The sequence below is a fragment of the Bufo bufo genome, chromosome 5 (assembly GCF_905171765.1).
Source record: "Bufo bufo chromosome 5, aBufBuf1.1, whole genome shotgun sequence".
Taxonomy (NCBI): Eukaryota; Metazoa; Chordata; class Amphibia; order Anura; family Bufonidae; genus Bufo; species Bufo bufo.
The window spans coordinates 409,864,173-409,881,341 of NC_053393.1; positions in this window are offsets into that span (position 1 = coordinate 409,864,173).

Here is a 17,169-nt window from a genome sequence, read left to right on the forward strand (position 1 = left end):
TCAAATTCAGGCCTTTTTTTTACAGACACCTAACACTATCTGGCTATCTATTTAGGTACCGTATTACACTAATACAGGCACAGCAGTAATGACAGATTTAGCTGAATATAAATTTGAGGCCTATTATTTAGGCGCTGGGTGACAGGTATACGTTTAATCACAGAATTAGACTTGGATCTGCACAGTAGCGTGTGTGAAGTTATTGAGAATTACCCTATCAGCACCTTGAATCTAATATACCCTTTTAGGGATAGATTTAAAGTAGGCCTGATACAGCAGAAACCACTAATTTAGAGAATTGCAAAACTGGGAATTGTATTTCAACCCAGATCAAAAACTGTGCTTTGACAAACAGTAAAACTAACTTGACCAGCTAAAACAGTACAGATTTGGATGAATATAAATGTGAGGCCTATTTTTTAGGCGCTGGGTGACAGGTATACGTTTAATCACAGAATTAGACTTGGATCTGCACAGTAGCGTGTGTGTTAAGTTTTTGAGAATTACCCTATCAGCACCTTGAATCTAATATACCCTTTTAGGGATAGATTTAAAGTTTGCCTGATACAGCAGAAACCACTAATTTTGAGAATTGCAAATTTGGGAATTGTTTTTCAACCCAGAACAAAAACTGTGCTTTGACGGACAGTAAAACTAACTTGACCAGCTAAAACAGTACAGATTTGGATGAATATCAATGTGAGGCTTTTTTTTTAGGCGCTGGGTGACAGGTATACGTTTAATCACAGAATTAGACTTGGATCTGCACTGTAGCGTGTGTGTTAAGTTTTTGAGAATTACCCTATCAGCACCTTGAATCTAATATACCCTTTTAAGGATAGATTTAAAGTAGGCCTGATATAGCAGAAACCACTAATTTAGAGAATTGCAAATTTGGGAATTGTTTTTCAACCCAGAACAAAAACTGTGCTTTGACAGTCACTAAAAATAACTTGACCAGCTAAAGCAGTAATGACAGATTTGGATTAATATAAATGTGAGGCCTATTTTTTAGGCGCTGGGTGACAGGCTCAACTTGCCCCTGATGTAGTATATGGCCAAAAAATAACCACACTATTGATGGTTAAATGCACTTTGTGACAGGCTCAACTTGCCCCTGATGTAGTATATGGCCAAAAAATAACCACACTATTGATGGTTAAATGCACTTGATGAAAGCTTGACCCTGATGTAGGATATAGCAAAAAATAACCACACTATTGATGGTTAAATGCACTTGGGTGACAAGGTCAGCTTGCTCCTGATGTAGCATATGGCCAAGAAATAACCAAACTATTGATGGTTAAATGCACTTGGGTGACAGGCTCAACTTGCCCCTGATGTAGTAAATGGCCAAAAAATAACCACACTATTGATGGTCAAATGCACTTGATGAAATCTTGACCCTGATGTAGGATATAGCAAAAAATAACCACACTATTGATGGTTAAATGTACTTGGTGGCAGCTTGTGCTGGCGCACAAGCAAGCCACAAAATGGCCGCCGATCACCCCAGAAAAAAGTGACTGAAAAACGCTCTGGGCAGCCTAAAAACACTGAGCAATTGAATAGCAGCAGTTTAATGATCCACAGCTGTAGATCGATCACTGAATGAAGTATTTTGGAGGAGTTAATCACTGCCTAATCTCGCCCTAACGTCGCAGCTGCAACCTCTCCCTACACTTGTATCAGCAGAGTGACGTGCAGCGCTACGTGACCCAAGCTTATATAGAGGCTGGGTCACATGCTGCACTGGCCAATCACAGCCATGCCAATAGTAGGCAAGGCTGTGATGGCCTCTTGGGGCAAGTAGTATGACGCTTGTTGATTGGCTGCTTTGCAGCCTTTCAAAAAGCGCCAAGAAAGCGCCGAACACCGAACCCGAACCCGGACTTTTACGAAAATGTTCGGGTTCGGGTCCGAGTCATGGACACCCCAAAATTCGGTCCGAACCCGAACTATACAGTTCGGGTTCGCTCATCCCTAGTAAACACTGAAAAAAAGGCAGTATTTACATTACTGTCAAGGAACACCTTTAGTGACCACTCATCATTATTAAAGTATACTACTCTACGAGGTGTGTGGATTTTTTTATTTTGTGTGTGTGTGTGTTGTGGTGGAGGGCATGATTGCATGCTAGGGTGTGGGAACGCAAGATCCAAGGTGCCCAAGTAAATTCTTGCCCAGGGTCCAATCAATATTAACCACCTCCGGACCGCCTAACGCAGATTCGCGTTCCGGAGGTGGCAGCGCTGCGCACAGTCACGCATATACGCGTCATCTCGCGAGACGCGAGATTTCGCTCCAAGCCGGCCCGCGCATGCGCATCGCGGGCCGGCAAAAGTTAAAGAACAAGTTCGTCACCAGCCTGCCAGCAACAATCATTGGCTGGCAGGCTGGCGATTTTTAAAAAATCCAATCACAAGCCATATAACAGATCATATTAGTAAATATGATCTGTTATATGGCTTCTCTGCTCCTGTGCTGGTCCTTTTCGTCGGTTGGATCCAGCACAGGAGCAGACTGAACTGTGAGTAGCACCAACACTACACCTTAGCCCCAGATCACCCCCCTGCACCCCAATTAACCCTTTGATCACCCCTTTGATCGCCCCTGTCAATCACCAGTGAAAGGAAAAAAAGTGATCAGTGTAAACTGTCACTTTTTTTTTTTCACTAGTATTGGCTGTTAGGTTTTAGGGATAGTTTAGGCCCCTTGGTTAGGTAGTTAGCGTCAGTTAGCGCCCACCCCACCGCACCGCAGTCACTTTTATTCGCTGAATAGCGTATCGCTAATCAGCATTTGTACTTTTATAGTATCTGTAAGTGATCAAAACTGATCACGGTCAGATCTATAATAGTATTAGTGTCACTTTAGTTCGCCCTCCACCCAAAACGCAGTGTTTGCCCGATCAGGCCTGATCGGTCCCCCACACGTGCGTTCACCCACGCCCGCCCCACCGCAGTGACAAAAAATATATATTTTTTGATCACTGCACATTCATTTTACACGCACTGCGGCGATAAAAAAATCAGTTTTGATATTTTTTATCAACCGCAGCAGCCTCCGGTACTTCGCTAGCCTCCCCTTTGTAAGACAGGCTTGCTTTTTTTCTTGGGTAGTCTCAGGGAATACCCCTAAATTTAGTAGTCCAAAATGTCAAACAGGGGGTATTCTTCTGAAGAGGCCTACAGGATTCTGACCCAGTCGGATGAGGAGTGGGAACCCTCATCTGACGAATCTAGCGGGTCAGAATATGAACCTGTAGAAAGCAGTGGCTCTCTGACCCAAAGTTCGGACGAGGAGGTGGAGGTCCCTGGCAGCACCAGGCGTACCCGGCCCCATGTCGCTAGACCACAGGTTATGCAGGATCCGCTTCAAGAGCAGCAGAGTGGGGCTGTCGCTGCCGGATCACGTGGTGAGGCATACACCAGCAGCGCAGCCCTCCCTGGACCTAGTACCAGCACTGCCGTACAACATGGTGACGTGGCGAGCACCAGAAGGGCAGTTGAAGCTGGTACGGTGGCACGTGCACTAGTTACCCCGTCGCAGCCACCGCAAAGACAGGCCCGTAGAGCCCCTAGAATCCCTGAGGTGCTGGCAAACCCTGATTGGCAGTCACCAACTTCAGCCGCACCTGTAGTTCCCCCTTTCACCGCCCAGTCTGGAGTTCGGGTTGAGACGGCTCAAATCGGTTCGGCCCTGGGATTTTTTGAGCTGTTCTTGACTGCGGAGCTCTTGGACTTAGTCGTGGCAGAGACCAACCAGTATGCCACACAATTTATATCCGCCAACCCGGGAAGCTTTTATGCCCAGCCTTTCCGGTGGAAACCAGTCCAAGTTTCCGAAATTAAAATTTTTTTGGGCCTTCTCCTCAACATGGGCCTGACAAAAAAGCATGAATTGCGGTCATATTGGTCAACGCACCCGATTCATCACATGCCCATGTTCTCTGCTGCTATGTCCAGGGCACGATTTGAGGCCATCCTCCGTTTCCTGCATTTTAGCGACAACACCACCTCCCGTCCCAGAGGCCACCCAGCTTTTGACCGGCTCCACAAAATTCGGCCCCTCATAGACCATTTCAACCAGAAATTTGCAGATTTGTATACCCCCGAGCAAAACATCTGCGTAGACGAGTCCCTAATACATTTTACCGGGCGCCTTGGCTTCAAACAGTACATCCCAAGCAAGCGTGCCCGGTATGGGGTCAAATTGTATAAGCTCTGTGAAAGGGCCACAGGCTATACCCACAAATTTCGTGTCTATGAGGGAAAAGATCAGACCCTGGAGCCGGTCGGTTGCCCTGACTACCTGGGGAGCAGTGGGAAGACAGTCTGGGACTTGGTGTCACCCTTATTCGGCAAGGGGTACCATCTTTATGTGGACAATTTTTACACAAGTGTGGCCCTCTTTAGGCATTTGTTTCTAGAACGGATTTGCGCCTGTGGCACCGCGCGAACTAGTCGCGTGGGCTTCCCCCAACGGCTTGTAACCACCCGTCTTGCAAGGGGGGAGAGGGCTGCCTTGTGTAACGAAGAACTGCTCGCGGTGAAATGGAGAGACAAGCGTGACGTTTACATGCTCTCCTCCATTCACGCAGACACGACAATCCAAATTGAGCGAGCAACCCGTGTCATTGAAAAGCCCCTCTGTGTCCACGACTATAATGCGCTCATGGGAGGGGTGGACTTCAATGACCAGATGTTGTCTGCGTATTTAGTTTCCCGCAGAACCAGACGCTGGTATAAGAAGGTGTCTGTATATTTAATTCAATTGGCGCTGTACAATAGTTTTGTTCTCTACAGTAAGGCTGGGAGAACACGATCTTTCCTCAAATTCCAGGAAGAGATCATCGAGAACCTCCTTTACCCAGGAGGTTCCGTGGCCCCATCCCCCAGTGTAGTTAGCCGTCTACACGAGCGACATTTCCCCAGTGTCGTTCCTGGTACCTCAACCCAACCGTCACCCCGAAAAAGATGTCGTGTCTGTAGCAGGAGTGGAATAAGGCGTGACACCCGCTATTTCTGTCCTGACTGTGCTGACCACCCTGCCCTATGCTATGGAGAGTGTTTCCGGAAGTACCACACACAGGTACACCTAGCATAGGGATTGCATCTCACAGGACAGGCACACAGGGCTATTAGGGCCCTTTTACTCTCAGCTGCTGCAAACCTCTCCTTTCACCTGGGATAAAGTGCATAACGTACTTCGCCACATCTTTGGGCGATTTTCGCTTTGCACATTGTCCCATGGGGAAGGAGAGGTTTGTTCTATAAAGGTAAAAAAAACTAAACAAAAAAAAAATTACCGGTAAGTAAAAAAGTTTAAAAAGTTTAAAAAAGTTAATATGTTCTGTTCTAAAGTTAATAAAGTTATTGCTTTGCGGCCTGGTTTTTTCTTTTTTGTTTTGTTTTTTTTACCTTCCAGGTGGACCAACCGATCGACCAGCTGCAGCACTGATGTGCATTCGGACAGAAGCATTGTGCTGCTGTCAGATTACACGCAAGTGGGTGTATGCGGCGCTGCAAGACGAGATTTCTCCTCTGCAGTAAAAGATATGTTTGCCGAGGCATATGAGCTGAGGAGGTGGCGGTGTTCATATACTTTGGCAAACACTTTGTATATATAAAAAAAAAAATCCCGGCAATGATTTATTCATCCACATCGATTGATGTGAATGGAGAAATCTGGTTTGCCAGGGCATACGAGCTGAAGTGGGTATGGATGTTGGGCGGAGCTCCTATGTCCTGGCAGACGCCTTTCCCCTCCTTTTTCTTTTTTTGGCAGAGATTTTTTCATCCACATTGATCGATGCGAATGAAGAAATCTGTGCCGTTCATTTTTTTCTTTCAGCCCAGAGGCTGAACGGAAAAAAAAAATCTCATTACCCGTATGCTCAATATAAGGAGAATAGCAGAAACTCCTAATGCTGGGCATACATGTAATGATTGCGGAGACCCTCAAATGCCAGGGCAGTACAAACACCCCACAAATAACACCATTTTGGAAAGAAGACACCCCAAGGTATTCGCTGAGGGGCATATTGAGTCCATGAAAGATTGAAATTTTTGTCCCAAGTTAGCGGAAAGGGAGACTTTGTGAGAACAAAATCCAAAAAATCAATTTCCGCTAACTTGTGCCAAAATTTTTTTTTTTCAATGAACTCGCCATGCCCCTCATTGAATACCTTGGGGTGTCTTCTTTCCAAAATGGGGTCACATGTGGGGTATTTATACTGCCCTGGCATTTTAGGGGCCCCAAAGCGTGAGAAGAAGTCTGGTATCCAAATGTCTAAAAATGCCCTCCTAAAAGGAATTTGGGCCCCTTTGCCCACCTAGGCTGCAAAAAAGTGTCACACATGTGGTATCTCCGTATTCAGCAGAAGTTGGGGAATATGTTTTTGGGTGTCATTTTACATATACCCATGCTGGGTGAGATAAATATCTTGGTCAAATGCCAACTTTGTATAAAAAAAATGGGAAAAGTTGTCTTTTGCCAAGATATTTCTCTCACCCAGCATGGGTATATGTAAAATGACACCCCAAAACACATTCCTTACCTTCTCCTGAGTACGGAGATACCAGATGTGTGACACTTTTTTGCAGCCTAGCTGGGCAAAGGGGCCCACATTCCAAAGATCACCTTTCAGATTTCACAGGTCATTTACCTACTTACCAGACATTAGGGCCCCTGGAAAATGCCAGGGCAGTATAACTGCCCCACAAGTGACCCCATTTTGGAAAGAAGACACCCCAAGGTATTCCGTGAGGGGCATGGCAAGTTCCTAGAATTTTTTATTTTTTGTCACAAGTTAGTGGAAAATGATGATTTTTTTTTTTTTTTTTTTTTTCATACAAAGTCTCCTATTCCACTAACTTGTGACAAAAAAAAAAAATTTCCATGAACTCACTATGCCCATCAGCGAATACCTTGGGGTCTCTTCTTTCCAAAATGGGGTCACTTGTGGGGTAGTTATACTGCCCTGGCATTCTAGGGGCCCAAATGTGTGGTAAGGAGTTTGAAATCAAATTCTGTAAAAAATGACGAGTGAAATCCGAAAGGTGCTCTTTGGAATATGGGCCCCTTTGCCCACCTAGGCTGCAAAAAAGTGTCACACATCTGGTATCTCCGTACTCAGGAGAAGGTGGGGAATGTGTTTTGGGGTGTCATTTTACATATACCCATGCTGGGTGAGAGAAATATCTTGGCAAAAGACAACTTTTCCCATTTTTTTATACAAAGTTGTCATTTGACCAACATATTTATCTCACCCAGCATGGGTATATGTAAAAAGACACCCCAAAACACATTCCTCAACTTCTCCTGAGTACGGGGATACCAGATGTGTGACACTTTTTTGCAGCCTAGGTGGGCAAAGGGGCCCATATTCCAAAGAGCACCTTTCGGATTTCACTCGTCATTTTTTACAGAATTTGATTTCAAACTCCTTACCACACATTTGGGCCCCTAGAATGCCAGGGCAGTATAACTACCCCACAAGTGACCCCATTTTGGAAAGAAGAGACCCCAAGGTATTCGCTGATGGGCATAGTGAGTTCATGGAAGTTTTTATTTTTTGTCACAAGTTAGTGGAATATGAGACTTTGTATGAAAAAAATAAAATAAAAAAAAATCATCATTTTCCACTAACTTGTGACAAAAAATAAAAATTTCTAGGAACTCGCCATGCCCCTCACGGAATAGCTTGGGGTGTCTTCTTTCCAAAATGGGGTCACTTGTGGGGTAGTTATACTGCCCTGGCATTCTAGGGGCCCAAATGTGTGGTAAGGAGTTAGAAATCAAATTCTGTAAAAAATGATGAGTGAAATCCGAAAGGTGCTCTTTGGAATATGGGCCCCTTTGCCCACCTAGGCTGCAAAAATGTGTCACACATCTGGTATCTCCGTACTCAGGAGAAGGTGGGGAATGTGTTTTGGGGTGTCATTTTATATATACCCATGCTGGGTGAGAGAAATATCTTGGCAAAAGACAACTTTTCCCATTTTTTTATACAAAGTTGTCATTTGACCAAGATATTTATCTCACCCAGCATGGGTATATGTAAAAAGACACCCCAAAACACATTCCTCAACTTCTCCTGAGTACGGGGATACCAGATGTGTGACACTTTTTTGCAGCCTAGGTGGGCAAAGGGGCCCATATTCCAAAGAGCACCTTTCGGATTTCACAGGTCATTTTTTACTGAATTTGATTTCAAACTCTTTACCACACATTTGGGCCCCTAGAATGCCAGGGCAGTATAACTACCCCACAAGTGACCCCATTTTGGAAAGAAGAGACCCCAAGGTATTCGCTGATGGGCATAGTGAGTTCATAGAACTTTTTATTTTTTGTCACAAGTTAGTGGAATATGAGACTTTGTAAGAAAAAAAAAAAAAAATCATCATTTTCCGCTAACTTGTGACAAAAAATAAAAAGTTCTATGAACTCACTATGCCCATCAGCGAATACCTTAGGGTGTGTACTTTCAGAAATGGGGTCATTTGTGGGGTGTTTGTACTGTCTGGGCATTGTAGAACCTCAGGAAACATGACAGGTGCTCAGAAAGTCAGAGCTGCTTCAAAAAGCGGAAATTCACATTTTTGTACCATAGTTTGTAAACGCTATAACTTTTACCCAAACCATTTTTTTTTTACCCAAACATTTTTTTTTATCAAAGACATGTAGAACTATAAATTTAGAGCAAAATTTCTATATGGATGTCGTTTTTTTTGCAAAATTTTACAACTGAAACTGAAAAATGTCATTTTTTTGCAAAAAAATCGTTAAATTTCGATTAATAACAAAAAAAGTAAAAATGTCAGCAGCAATGAAATACCACCAAATGAAAGCTCTATTAGTGAGAAGAAAAGGAGGTAAAATTCATTTGGGTGGTAAGTTGCATGACCGAGCAATAAACGGTGAAAGTAGTGTAGGTCAGAAGTGTAAAAAGTGGCCTGGTCTTTCAGGGTGTTTAAGCACTGGGGGCTGAGGTGGTTAAAGACGGCCCTGCTTGGTATGTGAATTTTCTGCTTTACTAATTAAAAAGGAGGATAAAACATATTGATATTTTACTTATTATTTGCATTGGTGAGGAAAAAAAACTATTTTTTTCTAGAATATCAGGTTCAATCTAAAGAACTTCATAGGGAGGTTAGTGTGGATGTATGCAAGCACATTTATATATGAGTGAGCTAATAAGCAGAATATGATGTTCATTACCACACTAGTGAATGTCATATCACAAGCTATTTCTTGGGTGGATGTCACAGTACTTTGTTCACACCAGTGCACAAAGCTGGCCATGGTGTCTGGATGAACAAATGTATACCTGCCCTTGACTGTCTAGACAGATATCTGGCGAACAAGCTTATGCATGTTTTTAGGATGTAGCAATAGAGAGCACCACACAGAGCACCATCCAAGCTAGGACTGGCCTTGTGTTTCTATGCATTAGACAAGCTCTTAGGCTGAGTTCACATGGGCGAGATTTCCGCACGGGTGCAATGCGGGAGGTGAACGCATTGCACCCGCACTGAATCTGGACCCATTCATTTCTATGGGGCTGTGCATATGAGCTTTGATTTTCACGCATCACTTATGCGTTGCTTGAAAATCGCTGCATGCTCTATATTGTGCGTTTTCCACGCAACGCAGGCCCCATAGAAGTGAATAGGGCTGCGTGAAAATCGCAAGCATCTGCAAGCAAGTGCGGATGCTGTGCGATTTTCACGCACGGCTGCTAGGAGACGATCGGGATGGAGACTCGATCATTATTATTTTCCCTTATAACATGGTTATAAGGGAAAATAATAGCATTCTGAATACAGAATGCATAGTACAATAGCGCTGGAGGGGTTAAAAAAAAAAAATAATAATTTAACTCACCTTAATCCACTTGCTCGCGCAGCCCGGCATCTCTTCTGTCTTCATCTTAGCTGTGTGCAGGAAAAGGACCTGTGGTGACGTCAATCCGGTCATCACATGGTCCGTCACATGATCTTTTACCAGGTTGATGGATCATGTGATGACCGGAGTGACGTCACCACAGGTCCTTTTCCTGCACACAGCTAAGATGAAGACAGAAGAGATGCCGGGCTGCGCGAGCAAGTGGATTAAGGTGAGTTAAATAATTATTTTCTTTTTTTTTAACCCCTCCAGCGCTATTTTACTATGCATTCTGTATTCAGAATGCTATTATTTTCCCTTATAACCATGTTATAAGGGAAAATAATACAATCTACAGAACACCCATCCCAAACCAAACATGGGTACCAAACATGCGCGATTTTTCTCACGCGAGTGCAAAAAGCATTACAATGTTTTGCACTCGCGCGGAAAAATCGCGCATGTTCCCGCAACACACCCGCACCTTTTCCCGCAACGCCCGTGTGAACTCAGCCTTACTCAACTAGGCATAGGTTCATGTCCCAGCTTCCAGTCATCATCACTTTCATGTCAACCAGGTCCCTGCCTTATTACATACTAGGTCCCACAACACTCCATTCTGCCGCATTACATCACCTCCACTCTTCCTAATAGTTTCAAATAGAGATGAGCGAATTTTTAAAAATTTTGATTCGCCGGTTTGCCGAATTTTTCAGGAGAAATTTGGTTGGATCCGAATATATTCGCGCGAATTACATTGAAAAACAGCTATTTCCTGGCTGCTGAGAGCCTTTATAATGGTGTAGAATACTGTGCCTTGTAGTAACACGCATAGGGAGTATGCTTTGGTAGTGAAATAATACTGTGAGTTCGTATGACATGCAGATGACAGGCGTCACTATTAGAATCACTGCACACCTCATTTATTAGAGCAGTCACGAGGCCAAAACTGACAAAATAACTCAAGTATGAACTCAAACTTAAAGGTCGATGTTAGCGCCAAGAAGAAGCGCACTCCTTTTACACCGTCGCCAGCTGATTCCACATAGATGTTATCAGAACCTGTTCTATTAAACGCTTATACAAGTAGAGCCCCCCCCCACAGAGTGGAGAGGGTGTCAGCAGTAAGCTTGTGTTGAAGTCACTGATTAATTTGCCCTTCCTCCGATCCATCAAAACAATAACCCACAAAAAACAGATCCTGACAGAATCTGGAGTAGGCAGAATGACAGAGTCTGGAGGTGACGGCAGCAGCAGTAGCAGCATCAGGAGAAGGCTAGTGAGTGGCACAATGACAGAGTCTGGAGGTGGCAGCAGCAGCATCAGTAGGAGGCCACAGAGTGGCACAATCACAGAGCGCGGAGGTGGCGGCGGCAGCAGCATCAGGAGGTGGCCACAGGGTGGCACAATGACCGAGTGTCGAGGTGGCGGCAGCATCAGGAGGCCACAGAGTGGCAAGGTGACATAGTGTGGAGGTGGCAGCAGCATGAGGAGGCCACAGTATGAGGAGGCCACAGAGTAGCACGACAACGAGAGATTGCTGAGGTGGCAGCAGCATGAGGGGGCCACAGAGTGGCTGCTTCATCTATTAATTTATAGGGAATATGGGACAGAACAGAAGGTTAAAATTTCTCAACTTTATAAAGTGTTGCTTAAAACACGATTTAATAATACACCTTCTCTGGCACAAAAGGCTTGGCAAATTGATTGTCCATGTATTTCCCTCGAAGATTGGGATAATATATTGCCGAATTTAAGTTTACTTCCTTATAATTTTAATCAAGTTTTGGTTCAATTTAATATTCAATATTTAATAAATTTAATAATAAAAATTAAGTGTTGCCTAAGACAGGAGCTAATCCGCCACTTTTCAGTTTATTCGATGATCTGGTTATGATGGAGAAAGAATTCCAAAAAACTATTTCTCTCCACCTGGAGACGAATCCTGTCCAAATTGATGCAAGTGTGGTATCGGCTGTTCATCGACTCAGACACTTCTGGTGGAACCTGCCTGGCATGAACAGGCCTATAGTAGCTACAGACAATGAGAAGACAAAGCGTCAAGATAGCTTTGAGCCCAGAAGAGTTGCGAAGTTCATCAAAATACGTCACTAAGATTTTACCGCATATAACCGCAGCGCTGACTGCTGAATAAATTTTGTTTTTCGACCAAAATACTTCAATAAAGATTTTACCACAAATATTACTGCAGCACTGAACGCTGAATATATATATATATATTTTACCGAAATACATCACTAAAGGTTTTACCACATATAACTGCAAAAGTGAACGTTGAATATATTTTGTTTTTGTACTGAAATAATAATAAGCCAATTCTTATGGGACCATATAGATCTTACAGCTGCTACATAGACAGGATCCGAAGAAGGGTCAAACAAATTATGGTGTCAGCCAGGCTGAAAGGCAAAATGTTGGCCCAGTCATGAAGTGGGGAGGGTGGGAACAACATGAGGAGACCACAGAGTGGCCCAATGACAGGGTCTGGAGGTTGCGGCAACATCAGGAGGCCACATAGTGGCACAATGACAGAGTCTGGAGGTGGTGGCAGCATGAGGAGACCACTGAGTGGCACAATGACAGTCTGGAGGTGGCGGCAGCATCAGGCTGCCACAGAGTGACAAAATGACATAGTTTGGAGGTGTCAGCAGTATGAGGAGGGCACCGAGTGGCATAATGACCGAGTGTGGATGTAGCAGTAGCATGAGGAAGTCACAGAGTGGCACAATGACATGTGGAAGTGTGGAGGTGTCAGCAGTATGACCAAAATACTTCAATAAAGATTTTACCACATATAACCGCAGCGCTAACTACTGAATTAATTTAGTTTTTCAACCGAAATATGTCAATAAAGATTTTACCACATATACTGCAGTGCTGAATGCTGAATAAAATTTATTTTTCGACCGAAATACCTCAATAAAGATTTTACCACAAATATTACTGCAGCGCTGAAGGCTGAATATATTTAGTTTTTCGACCAAAATACATCACTAAAAGTTTTACCACATATAACTGCAAAAGTGAACGCTGAATATATTTTGTTTTGTACTGAAATAATAATAATAAGCCAATTCTGATGGGACCATACAGGCCTTACAGCTGCTACACAGACAGGATAGGATCATTTGTGTGTCTCATTTTTCGTTCCTTCTGACAGATCAGAAGAAGGGTCAAACAAATGACGATGTCAGCCACTAATATGTCACTAAAGGTTTTACCACATATAACTTCAAAAGTGAATGCTGAATATATATATTTTTTTGTACTGAAATAGGCCAGTAAACGCTTTTAGCAGAAATAAATGCACCAGTGAAGTGGGTATATTTTTTCACATTTTGTACTGAAATAGGACACTGAACGCTTCTGTATCTTTATCACTGTCTGTCTCTGCTGGTACCTTTGTTGGTATCTTCCGGTCTGCTGGTACCATTGTTGGAATCTTTTGGTCTGCTTGACCAGCTGCCACTGACTCGGTTTACGCTCTGGAGTCCCCCCTAGCAACTACCGTGGCTTAAGTCTATACTCACCAGCAGAGGTGCTAGTGAAGACCTGGTGTTGCTTAGTTACGCCCCTTCAGAGTATTGGCAGTCAGTGGCACAGTGGGTACACACCCGCTGGTTCGTTACAGTACTGAAATGCAAAATAACACATAACCGCCGCACTGACTGACTGCTACCGCCGCTATTTCCGTGAATCACCTGCACCACTACTTCCTGGGTAGGTAGGCTGCTACGAAGCAGGTGGTCTACGCCAGGCACTTTTGGCTTCTGCCCTCCCACTGCTGCCACCCTGCTGACTCCCAGCCATTCTTTCAACACATATAAACGCTGACGTGAACTGAGAATATATTTTTCTTTTTGTACTGAAATAGGTCCGTAAACGCTTTTAGCAGAACTAAATGCACCAGTGAAGTGCGTATATATTTTTCTTTCTGTACTGAAATAGGCCACTAAACACTTTTGCCACAAATAAGTGCACCAGTGAAGTGCGTATATTTTTTTTCTTTCTGTACCCTTTAACACATATAACTGCAGAAGTGAACTGTGTATATATTTTTCTTGTTTGAAAAGATATAAGCCACTAAAGGCTTTTCAGCATAGCACTTGCACCCCAAGAACAAATTGCTGGAATGACAGAGCTGTATAATGGCTATTTGGATCCCCAAATAATCTTTCCCTGCACTTGTAAATCACTTTTCTAGCACTGTCCCTAGCGCCTTCTGACATCTCTCCCTGCACTAAGATGCTGTAAAATGATTCCTCCCTATCCTATCCCTGCACTTATAAATCATTTTTTCATGTTTTTTTTTCACAATGAGGTTTTTCCAATTGCTGTCCCTAGCGCCTTCTCACGTCTGTCCTTGCACTCAGAATGCTTGAAAATGTCTGATTCTAAGATGGCCGCCGTATTTATAAGGCTGTGACATCACAGGGATGGCTGGCTGCTGATTGGCTGCATGCATGGCATTATGAGTCAGCCCGCCTTCCCAGAGTTCCTTGCACCATGTCCTCACACGTGTAGCCGCAATTGTAGCCGCCATTTTAGGAAAAATTGCAATTCATTACCATGAAGCGCGAGGAAATTTGCATTAGTTGCAAATCGAATTTTTCCTGAAATTCGGATTGAATTCCACTTTGTCTGATTCGATTAGATGATCTCTAGTTCCAAACCTTATGGGCTCTCTTCTGTCCTTTTAATTATCATAGTGGCACAGCATATTATTTTCACCACATTATGTCCCCAGCCACCCCAAAGCTCTTCCTCAGCCAAGTCAGTCCAATGTAGGTCCCCTGTATCCCTCACACAGAAGACTCTTTCTTTTGACGGTTAGGCCTCATGCACACGACCGTTGTGTGCATCTGCGGCCGTTCCGTTTTCCGTTTTTTTTCGCGGACCCATTGACTTTCAATGGGTCCGTGGAAAAATCAAAAAATGCACCATTTTGCAGCCGCATCCGTGATCCGTGTTTCCTGTCCATCCAAAAAATATGACTTGTCCTATTTTTTTGGACGGACAACGGTTCACGGACCCATTCAAGTCAATGGGTCCGTGAAAAAACACAGATGCACACAAGATTGCCATCCGCGTCCGTAGGCTACTTTCCCACAGACGGATCCGCTGATCCGTATGCATTAAAGCTTTTTAGATCTGATTTTTCACTTCGTGAAAACTCAGATTCGACAGTATATTCTAACACAGAGGCGTTCCCATGGTGATGGGGACGCTTCAGGTTAGAATATACTAAAAGAACTGTGTACATGACTGCCCTCTGCTGCCTGGCAGGTGCTGCTAGGCAGCAGGGGGCAGACCCCCCCTGTATTTAACTCATTGGTGGCCAGTGTGGCCGGCCCCCCCTCCCTCCCTCCCTTGTATTTAACACATTGGTGGCCAGTGCGGCCGGCCCCCCCTCCCTCCCTCCCTTGTATTTAACACATTGGTGGCCAGTGCGGCTGGCCCCCCCTCCCTCCCCCCTAATTAAAATGACCGACCCCCCATCATTGGTGGCAGCGGAGAGTTCCGATCGGAGTCCCAGTTTAATCGCTTGGGCTCCGATCGGTTACCATGGCAGCCAAGACGCTACTGCAGTCCTGGCTGCCATGGTTACTTAGCAATTTTAGAAGCATTATACTTACCTGCGATGTCTGTGACCGGCCGGGCGCTCCTCCTACTGGTAAGTGAAAGGTCTGTGCGGCGCATTGCTTATAGCACAGACCTTTCACTTACCAGTAGGAGGAGCACCCGGCCGGTCACAGACATCGCAGGTAAGTATAATGCTTCTAAAATTGCTAAGTAACCATGGCAGCCAGGACTGCAGTAGCGTCCTGGTTGCCATTGTTACCGATCGGAGTCCCAGCGATTAAACTGGGACTTCGATCGGAACTCTCCGCTGCCACCAATGATGGGGGGTCGGTCATTTTAATTAGGGGGGGAGGGGGGGCCGGCCGCACTGGCCACCAATGTGCTAAATACAAGGGAGGGAGGGAGGGGGGGTCGGCCGCACTGGCCACCAATGAGTTAAATACAGGGGGGGAGCGGGGGTCTGCCCCCTGCTGCCTGGCAGCACCTGCCAGGCAGCAGGGGGCAGTCATGTACACAGTTCTTTTAGTATATTCTAACCTGAAGCGTCCCCATCACCATGGGAACGCCTCTGTGTTAGAATATACTGTTGGATCTGATTTTCACGATCTAACTCAAATCCGATGGTATAGTCTAACAGAGGCGTTCCCATGGTGATGGGGACGCTTCAAGTTAAAATATATCATCGGATTGGAGAAAACTCCGATCTGATGGTATATTAATAGGGACTCCTGACTTTACATTGAAAGTCAATGGGGGACGGATCCGTTTGCAATTGCACCATATTGTGTCAACATCAAACGGATCCGTCCCCATTGACTTGCATTGTAAGTCAGGACGGATCCGTTTGGCACCGCACAGCCAGGTGGACACCAAAACGACTTTTTTTTCATGTCCGTGGATCCTCCAAAAATCAAGGAAGACACACGGAAGAAAAAACGGTCACGGATCACGGAACTACGGAAATCTGTTTTGCGGACCGCAAAAAAAAAAACGGTCGTATGCATGAGGCCTTAGTATCACAGTTACTCAGTGGTACGGCAGCATACTGTTGTCTGTTGTCCAGCTAACCTGCAAAACAGAGTACTAAATATACAGAACAACATTACATATATTATATAAATGTACATAGTACAATAGATGGCATCTGAGCAGCCTCTGACAAACTGATATAGTCTGGTTAAAGCCCTAACTGTTTTTCCCGATCTTTGCCCTGGCTTTAAGATAAGGACCTACTTTAACCCTTCATTTCTCAGGCTCAGAGATGTAGGCCTGGTTTTGATTGAAAGCTGACAATCTGACCTTTAAAACAAGAACAGGACCAAGGCCACTATGGCCACGTCACCTCTAAAGCAGTGGAAGCTTGTGAACATGCTCATGCTGCGCTATCAACACCTCCTGGACCGAAACATAGAAATAACTGGAGACAGCACAGAGGACCGAAGAGGTGGGGTAAATATGAATTTTCTGGTTAGCACACGTCACCATTCATTTTAATGTGTATATTCAGACATCAGTGCTTTAGCACGGTCCATGGGTTTGTGTTTTTAGCACGGATGCATGCTCTATTTTGTCCATGGATCCATCACACCCATTATAGTCTATGGGTCCGTGAAAACCACTGATGCCATCCGTGTTTCACAGATCATTAGGAAGAGTTGCTTTGTCAATTATTTT